Source organism: Lepidochelys olivacea, assembly GCF_965140295.1.
Source record: "Lepidochelys olivacea isolate rLepOli2 genome assembly, chromosome: 1".
Taxonomy (NCBI): domain Eukaryota; kingdom Metazoa; phylum Chordata; order Testudines; family Cheloniidae; genus Lepidochelys; species Lepidochelys olivacea.
This window is the reverse complement of record NC_140411.1, coordinates 304186538-304202541: the sequence shown is the minus strand read 5'-3', so window position 1 is coordinate 304202541 and position 16004 is coordinate 304186538.

The window sequence follows — 16004 nt, the reverse complement described above, 5'->3', positions numbered from 1 at the left end:
CACAGAAGCAGTGCTCCACCATTTGAAGCTGCTTCGTAAATGCCACCAGCAATCTTGAATTGATTCTCTGTGTCCCACAGCAATCTATCCTCTAGCAAATTGTCATGTTCCCTGCAGCTCTTCTTGCAGCTTTGCAAATAATGCAGGATTGTGAGTCCTATGCTTGCAATGCTTATGACAATAGTGCAGACCTGTGCAGGCTCCATGTGTCTGTCAGAGATGAAGGACAGTGAAGAGGAATGTATGGATTCATGGGATTTTTTTTTAAAAAGGAGCAAAAATTATGGGATATAGAGGACCTTATGAAATGGAGGCAGTTGCATGCTAGGATATTAACCCCTTCCTCCCAGTCACCCCTATGTGACTGGTTTCTGCCCCACCATCATTGCCAAAACTTCCTAAAGAGTGTACTGGACAGTGGCAGGTTGCACATTGGGATACCTACTCATTGTGCACTTCACTGTGCATCCACACAAGCACTCCCAATCAGAGGCCAATTAAGATTTATTGTAGCCTTGGGCCCAAAGAACATTTGGCTCACCCCATATCCTGCCACAGGGACCCACCCCCTGCCAGAGAACCCCACCCCCTGCACCTCCTCTTCCCTCATGGCCTTCCTCCTGGCCTGACCAGAAGCTGAGTGGTGGTAAGAGCTGCCCAGGGAGCCTAGACTACTCGGTGGGGCCCTGGATCCTCCACCTGCCCTGGGCAGCATGTCCCAGGGGGCAGGGACACAGGCAGGTGGAGGGTCTGGGGTTCCCCAGAGTTGCCTGAAGGGCTGAAAGTTGTTTGTAGTGGGGTGTGACAGAGCTCAAACCTCACCACCATAGCACCTCCTGCTGGCGGTTCTGGAATTAGCTCAAGTCCTTCTGCAAGCTGCCCTCCTCCAGTGGTGTCTCACTCGCCATTACTCCTACTTTGCTCTCTCCACAACTCTGGGACCCACATTGCACCCCCACCCCCCTTTGTCCTCTTCTGGGTTCAGCCCTCTAGCTGTGTCTTGCTCTGCTGTCTCCCCCACTTTTGGCGGGGAACCAGCAGTCTATAATCCAGCCGCTCACCTCAGTGGCCTGCTGCAGGCACTAGTCCCTTGCTCCAGGTGCAAACTGCAGTCTGCACTGGCCACTTCCCTCAGGGCAAGTGCAGACAGCCCTAGCACCTTATTTGCTTTTCCTCCAGAACCTCAGTCTGACAGTAGTCAGCCAGAAGATCCTGCTGCTCTAGCCATGATACTCCTAGGCAGCCAGTCCTTCTCCCTCACAGACCACAGAGAGACTATCCTCTGCTTTGTTGAGCAGCCCTTTATATATGGCCCCTGCTGGTTTTGATTGGCTGCTGCAACAAGCCATCTCCCGATTGGCTCACTTAGTGAGCCCTCCTCTGATTGGAGGGTTCTGCACAGGCTCCCTCTGGCCTGCTTTAACCCTTCCTCTTCCTGGTGTGGGGCAATTGCCCCACTACATGGGGGCTGATAGAACCTAAAGACTACCCACTCTGAGAGCCCATTTAGCCAACTTCCATATGTATCATCCAAAACTAGGGGAGCAGCTTATTTAGCTGCTTTTGAAAGCCTTCTATTGTTGCTGCCTCAGTGTATGGCGACACAGAATTTTTAACTCAAGTTAATTGCCAGTTAACTCAAATTAGTTAATATGTTTGTATGTGCTAGTCTGGATAATACAAACCTTTGTTCCTGGATACAAATGTTTAGGTAAACCACAAATGTTTGTGTCCTGGATTCCCAAACATGTTACCTTACTTGAGTTAATTGGGAATCGATTAATGTGACTGAAAAACTTCTAGTCTAGACAATACCTCAGAGTGCATCTTCACTTGAAAAGAAAAGTGTGTTCATAATTTGTGTTAGCTGGTAACTAACATGAGGTAAAATCCTAGACAAGGCAGTTGGTAGTTTTAACATGAGTTAGCAGATGAAGGTAAAGACTATGAGGAAGCCTAGGGTGTATCTCAACCTGCTCATGCATCTGACAACCACAAATCTTTTCTCCTAGTGAAGATGAGGTCTCATTGGCCTGTCGTGGCAAGTCCGGCCTTTTCTGAAATGGAGCAAACAAAACATATTTAAAGTTGGGTATTAGGAAAAGTACATTGATTTCAGGGCACTTCCCCTAAGTTTATTACCAGTAACCATCTTCAATACCTGAAGTAACGTGTGAGGGAGAAAAATTACATAGACAATCACAGCCTCATCTTTGTAATCTTTTCTCTGCACTATGCATTTTAAATTCCTTTATTCTCCCTTCCTTAATCATATCCTCTAATAGTTTATCATCATCTTCCTTTGAATTCCATCCAGTTTATCAGTATCCTCATAATGGGAGCCCAAATCTGTATACAGTACTTGCAAGTGTAATTTAAACAAAGTTATATTAAGCAGAATTACCTTTCTTGTCCATATATATAATAGCCTAGTTCGAGGTCCCAGTTAAACCCTTACTTTTTGCAAGCACATTGTGAGCTCCTGTCTAATTTGCTGTCCATCACCTGCAGGTCCTTGTCTGTATTACTGAATTTTTAAACTGGGCCTTAAATAAAAAGAACTGACCTGAATTAGCCCTTTCCCAGGATTTTTAAATTTAGACAATGTACCTCTTTCCCCTCCATCTTCTCCACTAACTCCAGCTGGATTCACAAAGGGATATAGGCACCTAGAAAGTCACTGGAACAACAATGGGATCCACAAAGCCTGAATTAGGCACTTAGGCTCCCTATACAATGAATGAGGAGAGGTAGGTGCCTTAGAACGTGAACCTACAAAAGCCAGCACGCTAGTGGGGAGCTGTCTAAGCTAGCCAGTGGGAGATGCCAAAGAGTGTGGTGTATGCTAAACCCAGTCCCTCTCATAGAATTCAGTGCCTAAGTTTGGGCTGCAGGGAGGTGCCTATTGCTGCTTGCGATCCACAGCCAAGAAACCCTCTCCTGGAGCTGAACATCTTAGACACCAAAGCAATTCTTGCAAAAATTGCCAGAGAAGGCACCTCCCTTTCAAACCAGTGGTTAAAGCACGCACGCATAATGGGCAAGACCAAAGTTCAATTTCCCCTCTGCCTGATGGGGAGAAAGGATTTGAATAGAAGGCTCCCGCTCAGGAGAGCACCCTAACTACGGAGCTACAGAATAGTCTGATCCCTCACTCTCTCCTGTTGAAGTGGTTCCACTTTTTATAAATACTTAAACAGTTACTGTGCCAGAGAACAATTAAGAGTGACTCTCTAGTCTGGTGGTTAGGTACCCACCTGAGAGATATTGTAGGCCCGGCTTGGCATGAGTTATTAAACATAAGAGAGGCCTCTTTTTTTTTCTTTCTTTCTTTTTTTTTGAGGACAGGATTAGGGAGGAAAATAGATTAGCAGGCTGAAAACAGAAAGTGTGTGCTAACTAAGATAGGTCAGGGAGCTAAGAAACAGAATGTCCGAACTAGCTAAAATAAAAGGATAGAATTCCCATGGAACCATTTACAAAGAACAACATAACAATGGACAAGGTATGTGGGGAATGTAAAGATGACTTAAAGAGTAGGTCGAACACGGACGGTGCATGGACAGAGCATGCTGTAAAGGGATTAGTTCCTAGAACATAATCAAGCCAATACCAAACTGTGTAATGCAATGTATAGAAAATGCAATAAACTGGGTAAATGTATATGAAAGGAGAGAGTTTCTGTGCAACTTTGAATCTGATGTACACTGCACCCATCCTCTTCATTTAAGTCTGATCAACTCAGCCTAGCATTTCTGTATGCCAAATAAAGATACCCTAGTGACAAAGCCTGAAGTCAAACTGAGTTCTTGGGAAAACAAGTAAAAACAGATCTTAAAAGGAATCCCAAAAGATATGAGATCCAGCATCCAGTCTTCTTCATCCAATGGCTATTTATCCAAAATGGAATGGCTTCAATAGGAGAGACTTCAATAGGAGAGGCCAGTGATTAGGGCACTCTTCTGAAATGAGGGAGAACCCTTCTCAAAACCTCTTGCCTAATCAGGCAGTGCAGGGAATTGAGCCTGGGTGTCCCACATCCTGGCTAAGTGCTCTAACCACTGAGGTAAAAGTTGAAAGGGAGACACCTCCCTACCCAGCCAGATTTTGAATGGGGCACCAGATCAGGCCCGACAGGAAAGTTAGGTGGAGGAACACCTGTCTTCTCCTAGTTTGAGAATCACGCTGGGGCTTAGGCATGAGATAGGCCCTCAAATGCCTAAAGAGGAGCAGCAGCGTGCATGTTCCAAAACAGAAACTTAGGCACTTAGAGAACTTTTACAGCAAAAATTTAGGTGCCAAGTGAGTTTACACACCTACAGAGTTTAGGTGACAGCCAAGTGGGGGGCTTTGTGGACCACAGTGGCGCTTAAAACTAGGACTTAGGCATCTAAGTCTCTTTGTGGATCTGGGACTCCTTCCCCACACTCTTGATAATCCCACTGTAACTACCTCTCAAAGATGCTGTTGTTGATTGAGCAGAGAAGGTGAGGGGGGATTTTCCAGCACTGTTTCCTCTCCTGTACCAGGGCTCCTGAAGCACTATGGAGAAGGGACAAAGTTGATTATCCCTCAAAAGTTCATGTACAAGTCCACCAGTTCTTCAAGCTGCCTGCTGGAACCATGGCTTGATTCTTCTTCCAAATTACACCCACTACGGAGTTTCTCCATCAGAGGCTGACAGTACTCATGGGGGCATTTCCTCACCCTCTCTCCTTCCCTTCAGAAACTCACATTCTCCCACATAGCTTGAAAACTCCACTCATTAGTGACTAGTGGGAAGCTTTTCTGGACTAGAATGGGTCCCTAAGCTATTAATTTATGTGGAATGTAAGACTTCATTGAAAAACAATTAAGTCTGTAGCCATTATAATATTGCCAATCCCAAGCATGCAACTATTATGTGAACCCTCCCAAATCCTAAGATTGGCTTGAACATCAAGAGATTTTAAATAAGTGCATTTAGTGTGGAGGTTAACCCTTTCCTTTTTGAATCTTCAGAATATACTCAAGTCACAGTTTAAAGCATTTCTCCACAACCATGAGAGCTAGGAACTTATTTTTTTCATCAGTGAAAGCCAAGATTCTCATATTCACATGAATCCAGGGGCTGAAGCTTTAAGAAAACCCCCAAATATACTAAGAGTTGGCAACACTGGCAGATCATTTATTTCACATCTGGAAGGTCAACTGATGCAACTGATGCGATACTGTCTTTCTGATGGCTCCAGTCTATCCATTGCTGCTCCTACCCTTTCAAAGCAGCAGCCAGCAAAACCAAGACATGGATTGGTTTCTCTGTCGTTGTTCAGAACCACACAGGCAGCTGTGAAACTGTCAGGAAAGTCAGTTTTATCTTGTTGCTGCTTGGGGAAACAGGCACTGGAGTTATTCGCAAGGAAGGAGAACCAAAAGAAATAAAAGTCTCACAGAGCACCTCCTTCCCATTTGTCTATATCTATTTACTTCTAGTTAGTAGGTTTTGAGTACATATCCTTCCATCTCTCTTCCATCAGCTAAGTTCAACACTCCACTATTGTAAGTTGCAATAGTGATATTAGTTCACAAATCAAAAATAAACATTAAAAAAGCAGAGCTATCATAAAAAGTGTACAGAAAACAGAGCCTGAGATGGTATAACCTTTGTTGCTATCTTTAGCCATGCTATGGTTTCATGTAACCTTTAAGGAACTGATGGCATACTTTATTTACCCTGTATGCCACTGTACGTACTTATGGTACTGTATATATAACTAGAAATGCTGTTCATACACTTTCAGACTGATGGGAAGGTGAAGTCTTTCATGAAGGACTGTTCTTGTGAAACTTCCAGCTGTGTCTTGTAGATCCCAGGAGTTTTGGATAATCACCCACATGTGGTATTACATTTGCTTATAATGGGTAACATGGAAGGTCCAAAAAAGTTAAAATTACACTTAATTTGACCTGCAGCCATGGGTAATAGGCAGAGGAGATGGTTCAGATACCTCCATTTTACACATTTGCTTCTCTATTTAAATTGATTTTTTTCATAGCTCTTGTACCTAAAGGCAGTGAATATTCTGGCTGTAACATCAGCTGCAGAAGCAGCTGTGACTCCAACTGATTTTCTTCCCTGGGGTAAGTATAGCAACAAGATATTTAGATTTGGTTTTTGTTTCACCATAAGCACTTACAAATTCCTGACTTTTAAATAAGTTCTATTTCTCAGGACACAAAATTTGAGTAGTATCCTTAAGATACTTGCTTAAAGAACAAGATGTCTGATTTTCCAATCTCTCTTGTATCTGGTGTCATTATTTACACCTGTGCAAATCAGAATGGTAGCATTCTACACCCACTTTGCATAAATGTAAATGAGGACATACAGTTCGAAACCATGAGGAATCAGTCCTGTTGCATCTGTTCCTATACCACTGAAGTCAGAGGGAATTTTACTATTGACTTCAACAGGAGAAAGATTGGGGCAGTTGTTCATTTAATAGTAAATTTAGGACTTGTGGATGGTGATAGGTTCATAAAACACTGGAAACAGGCATTTTCTAAGGGCAAATCTACACTACCAGGCTACATTGATGCAGCTAGAGCAATGCAACTGTGCCACTGTAGCGCATCTGGTGAAGACATGCTATGCTGATGGGAGAGAGCTCTCCCATCAGCGTAATTATTCCACTTCCACGAGAGATGGAAGCTATGTCAACGGGAGAGCATCTCCTGCCGACCTAGTGCGGTGTGGATAGTCAATGTAACTTACGTCACTTGGGGGATATCTTTTTCACACCTCTGAGTGACGTAAGTTACATCGACTTAAACAGTAGTGTAGACCAGACCTAACCAGATAATAGGGACAGTACAGGCAATGGCAGTCCAAGTTCCCCCACATTTTGCTGTCTGTGTGCCTCAAGTGTTCTAAAGAGTAAAGTGTTTCAGGAGGGAGAAAGTGGTTTATTTTCCATGCTGATAAACTCCTTGCTGAGACAACTAGAGATGGCAATTGTTCATCTTGGTTTGCAATACAGACACCTGTCTAGTAGGAATCATCATTGCTAGCAAACATCAAAGACCACTATAGAGCTATCATGAAAAAGTTAATTTAAGTTAATATTTATTAGGAATAAATTTGAATGACTGACCTCAAGGTGAAAGGTAGCAAATCCCCTAACATAGTCAGTCCCGGGAATGGCTACCTTAGGTTAACAGTTGATATTTTTTTTACATAAGATTCTTTTCTAGTTCAGAAAAGAGAGAGCAAGGGAACAGGAAAACAAAACAAAACAAAAAATAAGGAAACTGCTTAGGGGAAAAAGAGAGACAGCATGGATAAAACTACATGATCCTTAACTGGTATGAAAGGAAAAGTCTGCCCTTATCTCAGTCAATAAAGATGCAAACATTACATTACTAATTAGATGCATCTGTCTTCTATGTTCTGCTCTATTACTTTGTCACTGCTCCAGATTCTGGACTGCATCCCCTAAAGGTGAAACTATCAATACATCTCTCCTTCCTATGCCCTCTAATTGCTCATCTAATTTGCTGGCTATTCTAAAATCTATGTTCCTAATACATGCCTTTCCATGTTTTGGTCCCTCAATTTCCACTCCTTATAGTCTTAAAAGAATATAAGAGAGCAATTTAGAATTCTCCACTTTTCTGATCTCTTACAACTTCATTAGTATCATACCGTTTTCATGTTTTCTTAACATATTGTGAATTTTTAGCACAATACTTTGTTCCGCTGTCACCATGTGTAGAATAATGACCTTTTTGATCTGATTAAATGTTGCAATCCATTCCAGTGGATTGGTAGCTGGTTCCTACAAGAAATCCAGACACCTGCTAATTGCCCTATTATCTGCAAAACTCCTCCAAGTTACTAATATTCAGCTTGAGACACTTCTAAACCAAGCAATCATTGTGTAATTTCCATCTCACTGATCCTATCTTATGCGTTAGGGCTGGTCTACACTAGAAAGTTAGGTATGAAAAATTCAACCCCCTGAGCGACATAGTTAAGATGACCTAAGCCCCAGAATAGACAGCTCTAGGTCAACAGAAGAATTCTTCTGTCACCCTAGCTACCACCTCTCAGAGAGGTGGATTTATTACAGCAATAGAACAACCCCTTCCGTTGCTATAGTAAGTGTCTACACTACAGCGTTACAGCTGTGCCGCTGTAGCACCTCTAGTGTAGGCCTACCCTTAGCATGTAGTTAAGCGTTAAAACCAATTTGCTGAAACCTGAGAAGATAACTATTTAGTACTAGTTTCAATTTTTGGTTATCTTATGTGATTAATTTCATGCACCTACCTCTTCCACCATTATACGTAGGTAAATCTGTGCAAAGAATTTTTTTTTCGGTCAACTGAGAGTGAATACTAGACTGAAATTACCATTTAAAAGTACTTATTCTTCAATTAGTAAGCATAGGAAGAATGATCTTGTGGTTAAGATATTGGAATGAGAATAAAAATGTTGGTTTCTATTTTTCACTGTGCCACAGATTTATGGCCTGATTCTCCACTGCCTTGCACCTTGTGGGGCAGATTTACCCCTGTGCTGGTAAACAGACACAGAAGAGGCAGTTTGTGTCTCTTCTATTCAAGGTCATAGAATATCAGGGTTGGAAGGGACCTCAGGAGGTCATCTAGTCCAACCCCCTGCTCAAAGCAGGACCAATCCCCAATTAAATCAATAAAATCAATTAAATAGGTCGAGGGTGTGCATGTAGGGGAGGGGGGCAATCCAGTCCTCATTGAGGCTGGCCCCCAGGGAGCTTTGCAGGAGTGAAGAATCACTGGAGCACTCCAGTCCAGAATAGCTCCTGTGCCCAGAATGGCTGTGGGGGAAGCCTAGAACGCTCCTGCACCACAGATATTCCCTGAGGGCACCTACATTCAAGCTAGCTAGATACAGGGACTGCAGGGAAACAATAAATTTGTTCTAGATTATTTATATCCACTTGTGAAAAGTAGGTATAACTCACTACCAAATCAGAAATATAAATTGTTTTATACCACTTTGCACAGGTGGAAATGAATACACAAATGTACCAGACCACAGAAAATCAGGCCACCTGTCTTCCCTTGACACAATAATGTGACAGATTTTTGTTACCAATTTGCCTGAAGCGTCAGGTGATCAGACTAAGGCCACAGGATCGTTAAGGGAGGAGATGACGGAACACACCAAGTGTTTAAAAATTTTAAAGCTTTATTGATAAAATAATAAAACAACAGCAGAGAGTGCTGGAAATGCTTCACCTCACTTAAAGGAAGGAAGAAAGCATTAGTGCCCCAAGCCCTAACCCACTTTCATACTCACATACACTCGACCCAAAGCTGGCCAAGCCTGGGTGCAACGTAAGAAGAAGATGGGGGGGGAAGGGTGGACAGGAGTGCTGTCCTGGGCCCAGGTCATCCGAGGATCCACTGTGATCTTCAAGTTGCTCCAGCTTTCAGGAGGGTTTTAAGTCCCAGGCTCCTTGGGGGGGGTGCTTCGGCAGGGACCTTTGCTTCTGGTGCCCTCTGTGCCAGTTCAAACCAGCTTTCCATGATGTTTTTAGCTTTTTTAAAACATCCTGGCTCCAGGGACGCAAGGCTTGGCTCCCCCTCTTGCCATTTTGCCAGTGTTTTTAATTTTTGCAGTTTTAGACCTTGTGTTTTTTTTTTTGTTTTTTTTTTGCTGGCCTTACTTGCCTTTCTTGTTATGGGCTGGCTTTGCAGGTCTGTTTAGTTTAATTTTTCTTTTTTACGGCTGATTGGTGGATTCTAGGCCCCCCTCTTTCTTGGCAGGCAGCCGAGAGTCAGATGTGTGCCGTGGCCTTGAGCTGGCTGGAGTCAACGTCTTATTTTCGGGCCCAGCAGGAGCGTGGAGTTAACCTGTTTTTTGCTTTTTTCCGTCCCCCGTCCCGTCCCCGCCGGGCCTCTCGCGACCTGCAAAAAAAATCCTCCATTTCACACTCATTCACACCTTTGACCCTTTTCAAAATACCCTACAATGCTTGCAACAGCGTTAGCAATATACAATGCTGATCTGCCTTCCCCAGGGGACCCTTTGAGGGAAGGGGCCATCAGGGTGTGACAATAAAAGGTTAAGGCTTAGACCCACAAAGAGACTTAGGCATTGCAATGTTCAGTGTTGCAGCATATAACTTTTAGGTGTCTTGAAAAACTCTGCAATCCAAAAACCCTGTGTTAGGTATCTCGGCTCTCTATACAATGCATGAGGAGAGAGAAGTGCCTGAGAATGGGATCCACAAATGCTAGTACGCTAGGCAGAGAGCCTGCTACACTAGCCAATGGGAGATGCTCATGAGGGGGGGGGTGTCCTAAGCACCAGCCTTCTCATAGAGTTAGGGACCTAAATCCGGGCTGCAGGGAGACACGTATCTTTGCTTGCGATCACAGACAGCAACCGCCCTTCCTGTAGTCAGATAGCTTAGGTGCCATTTCTTACAAGAATGAATTAGATGCCTGCCTTACTTGAGACCTGAAGCAAGGCAGGCATCTAATTACTTCCCAGAGCTTAAGAAGAGCTTTGTGTAAACTCAAAAGCTTGTTTCTCTCACCAACAGACATTGGTCCAATAAAAGACATTACCTCACCCACCTTGTCTCTCTTATTTCATACAAAATAGCTGCAGGAGGGAGGAGACAGTCTCCCTTATAACTAGCAAAAAGAAAAGGAGTACTTGTGGCACCTTAGAGACTAACCAATTTATTAGAGCATAAGCTTTCGTGAGCTACAGGGTGCCACAAGTACTCCTTTTCTTTTTGCGAATACAGACTAACACGGCTGCTACTCTGAAACCTTATAACTAGGGGTCTACTTCAACTGAGGAGAAATCACACATTTTTTGCAGGTTGGTCACAACATAAATAGCAAATTTCGCAGATGTGTTCATACAGCACACATACACAAGTATTGTACTTTAATACTGTTACCTTTGACCCTGAACAAGGCAGTCTGGTAAATAAATAATTTATTAATAAAGTATAATACTCAAAGTTGCACGTAACGCTTAGAAATAGACATTGATGCTTACCTAAATAAAAGTATGTTTTATTTGTTAAAAGTCAGCATGCAGAATCCACCAGCAGTTGCAGTTGACAGCTTCTGACTCCATGGGGTGATACCTATCCATACATTGAGATCACATGTTTTGCATACATGGAATTGGTAGGAATTACAAGGCAGCATTGTGCTGGCTCGTAGAGATTTGGGAACCAATCAGAAACAGGCATCTAAGCATTCTTTGACAAAGGTGAGAAAAGCTTACGTTTGTTGTCATGATCTTTCTTCCATCCAGGAGATGCTTGAATTAGCTCAGGGCCAAAACACAGAAAAGGCACCTGATTTGGGTCAAAAATACAAATAGCACTCAAAAAATAGGCAGCTGGTTGTTTAAACCGAGTTTGTGACTGATCATACCTGTAGTTTTAGTTTAACTTTTCTGCTATTGATTGGAACACTTCTGATCAGCTCTATCACTTTGTTCTATGCTTTGTGAATCAAAACCTGCCAACTTTCAAACCATGTTAGAAGCTGTATGAACTGGATTGCATTCTCAGCCATGAACTTCACCTGGTCTTCAATGATGCTCTGTTTTAAACAGATCAGGGACTTTAAGCAAAGACTGTACCTGATGTGATTTCAAGCTCCTTAAACACAAAATTGCCAGTAATATTTAATATTCTTTGCATGGTAAGCAACTGCATCAAATCATAAATTCCACCCTGTAATCACTGGTTCAGGTGGAAGCAACACTGATTGGCTACCATTTGATTGTCCATGGACTCCTTGAATCATAGTTTACGGCTTGGACAATGCCTGAATATTTTTTTGAAAGAAGAAACCAGCATATCCACATCAGGGAAATGTGTGTGCCAAATATCACTGGCCATTGAAAGAATGTGTGCATTACAGGCAACATGAATTTCATTGGGTATCATTCCTTGTAGTACATCAGAGAAAGTTTTGCACCTGTATATTGTTATCAGAGAGAAATGCAGAGACCTTGTTGAAATCTAAGCCATAGTTTACAATAGCCTTTATTACAGCTTGCGATACAGTTGAAAAATTTACTGACTCAAGCTAAACAGGCTCTATTAGGAAAATGGGTGTAGTCATCTTTCCAGGTACAAATAAAATATGGAGTATGCATTTATGCTGTGCATCTGTTGCTTTGTCAGCGACAATTGAAATGGAATCATGTTCCGCCAGCGCAGATTTTGTAGACTGAACATGCTTTGCAATTACTTTTGTTAGATAATCTTGGTGAAGCCTGTTTGCACACAGGGAAATGTCAGCATTTGGTACGTCACTTAATTTTGGATTATTGATTTTTTCTGAAGGTATGTTGGCAGCAGTGACCAGTAGCTCCTGTTTTTGGTAAACTACTTTCAGTTGTTCTTTTAAACGTTATGGACATGGTCTCTTGCTTTTTGTTCTCCTGTAGCCTTTGCACATGCTTTTCAATCAATATGTGATTCAGACTCAAAATGGAGATCGGTCGTATTTTTCAGAACAAATCCAGAGTCACATTGCAAGATGAACAAACCCATTTACCAACGTCTGCATGTAAGGTTCTTACTTGATACTCCTTCACATGATCCAAAGCTGAAATGTTTTTTTCTTTTTTTGATTTATTGTCAGCCATCTTTATATGCAACAATCCTTTCACTCAACCTGATGACTGTCATGCTCACTTATCTTCATAAATGTTGACACACTCTCAATTGACAATCTACTGTAATGACGGCCGTGCCTTCTTTAGTCTACATCATGCAACTTGGCAAACACTCTCAATCAACCATCCACTATGACGATTAGAGTGATATCACATGATTATAGTAAACTGTTTTTTCATTGTGGTAATCACAGAAGTTTTGCAGCATATTTTATGAATAATACATATTTTTATTTTGAAGGTTAATTTTGCAAATGGTCCCATATTTCATGAATTCCATGAAATCCACAAAATCGCAAATTAAGTATGCCTCTACTTATAACCAGTAGACCAGTGATTAGAGTATTCACATGGGATGCATAAGTCCCTGGTTCAATTCCCCTCTCTAGCTCCTGAGGAGAAGGGAGTTGAACAGAGGTTTCCCACCTCTCAGCTGCACTATAGTAATTTGCTCGCTCTCTCTAGCCCAGTGCATGTTTAATTATTTATACAAAGTGGAACGGCTTCAACAAGAGACATTGAGAGAGACCCACATCTGAATATCCTATAGCTTGGTAGCTCTGAGCATGCCTACCAAATCAGGCCCACCTATATCAGCAGGTGAAATAGGTTGGTCAACACCTATATCCACCTGGTTTGAGGACTGCACTGGTGTTTAGGCATGAGATAGGCACCCAGATGCAACTGAGCAGCATTTTCTCAATCACAGTAGTACCTAAATCTGGGTTATAGGTGTGACGGGTTACCCCCCCATTCCGGGGTGCCATATGATGTACTGGGGTACCACTGAGCCCACCGGTTTCACCAGTCTAGGTTCTCTTACACTGCCCTGCTGAGCCAGGCCCTCAAACCTTCTCCAGCACACACGCAGGTAGGGCCATACTCAGCTACAGAAAAATACAGACACTGAGATCAGCTCTGCGTGGGAAGACTCAGCTTGGGAATTGCCCAGCACTCAAGTGCACACACCCTCTGGAGTGCTAACCCAAAATTGTATTGTTTGTATTGCACAGAAAATGGTACAGAGTAAGCTCATGAAATTTGCTCCCTCCCTCAATGTGGAAGAAGATATGCACAGCTTCCCCCCCCCCCCAGTTATGAATTGCACAAACTGGTTTAGAGAAAACAAAAACAAGTTTATCAACTACAAAGGATAGATTTTAAGTGATTTTAAGGGATAGCAAACAGATCAAAGTAGATTACTGAGCAAATAAAGCAAACCTGCAAACTAAGCTTAATGCACTAAAGAAACTGGCTATAAGTAGAAAAATGAGGAGTACTTGTGGCACCTTAGAGACTAACTAATTTATTTGGGCATGAGCTTTCATGGGCTAAAACCCACTTCATTGGATGCAGGCAGTGGAAAATGCAGTAGGAAGATATATATACACAGAGAACATGAAAAAATGGGTGTTACCATACCCACTGTAATGAGACCAAATAATTAAGGTGGGCTATTATCAGCAGGAGAAAAAAAACCTTTTGTAGTGATAATCAGGATGGCCCATTTCAAATAGTTGACAAGAAGGTGTGAGTAACAGTAGGGGGGAAAATTAGCATGGGGAGATAGTTTTTATTTTGTGTAATGACCCACCCACTCCCAGTCTTTATTCAAGCCTAATTTAATGGTGTCCAGTTTTCAAATTAATTCCAATTCTTCAGTTTCTCGTTGGAGTCTGTTTCTGAAGTTTTTTTGCTGGAGAATTGCAACTTTTAGGTCTGAAATTGAGTGACCAGGGAGGTTGAAGTGTTCTCCGACTGGTTTTTGAATGTTATAATTCTTGATGTCTGATTTGTGTCCATTTATTCTTTTGTGTAGAGATTGTCTGGTTTGGCCAACCCTGTAGTGTCAAAGCAGCCATAAGTCCTCAGGAAGACTTCCCAGGAAGGTGGGAGATTAGCATCTTTAATGTCCTATTGTTCTCCCTAATGGCCCATCCAGACTGCATTCTGTCTGGTGAGCATTCCCCAGATGTAAACCCACTTGTAATTGTTACATAGTCAATATTCCTAACTTTAGATACATAAATGATACAGGTTTCAGAGTAGCAGCAGTGTTAGTCTGTATTCGCAAAAAGAAAAGGAGGACTTGTGGCACCGTAGAGACTAACAAATTTATTTGAGCATAAGCTTTCGTGAGCTACAGCTCACTTCATCGGAGGCATGTAGCTCACGAAAGCTTATGCTCAAATAAATTTGTTAGTCTCTAAGGTGCCACAAGTACTCCTTTTCTTTTTATAAATGATAAATGCATACAAATAGGATAATCATATTCAGTAAATCGTAATCTTTCCAATGTTAACTCACAAGACCCATAAAATACATCCTAGATATACTATAATAATCTTATACCAATATTTCTCTGAAGAATATGGGGAGTAACGTCACAATAGGCCTAAGTGATTTGTTCAGTTACCCATCTGTGCAGTGGGGATAATCTTTTTACCTCATACCCATGTTGTGAGGAGAGTCAAATTAAGCCAGAGGTACTATAGGCCCCCTTTCACAGAGTCTTACCTCCTGGGGTCATGTGAATGGATCAGAATTGAAGCTTTCATTTAAAAAAAAATTCTAGCCCTTATGATTATGAAGAAAAGCCTCAAAATGTGAATGAAGCACAATCAATATATTTGTAACCCTTCTGCCCGTCAGAGTTGGCAGCAACAAGGGCCAGGTTCAATATCTAGGGGATCCATTCCAATAACACAATGCAAACCAGCTCGAGCCCCCACCCAGTGACCTGGGACAAATATATACAACCCCTGCTGGGCGCCTCCAAGAGGCAATACTTCCCCTCTTGCAAGCACATAATCTGAGTGTAGCAAAAAGCCTTTTAATAACAGAGAGAAACAATGTGGCATTATGTTGGAGAAACACCACCAACAGGATTCATAACACAACCCATGAGTAAAAATCCCACCCCAAGCAAATTGGGGCATGCCCTTTCCCTTTGGCTCTTGAGTCCAGCAACCCAAAGTCCCAAAAGTCCAATGACCCAAAAGTCTCTGTCCCTGGTCAGGGCAGCCCCAGAGTTCGAAAGTTCATCTGCAGAGCTTTACCTCCCAACCTGGGTGGAGATGGGGGCGGGGGTAAGAGGCACCTTATATGATCTGAAGCTGACTGCCCCACAGCTCCATAGGCCTTCGCTCCGCTCCGCCAGCCACCCCACGAACTGCTTTGCTCAGCTCCGCTCTGTGGCCCACAAGCAGCTCCCGCCATCCCACGAACTGCTCCACCAGCCGGTCCACAAACTGCTCCGCGTCCCACCAGCAGCTCCCACCGTCCTATGAACTGCTCCACCAGCCTGTCCACA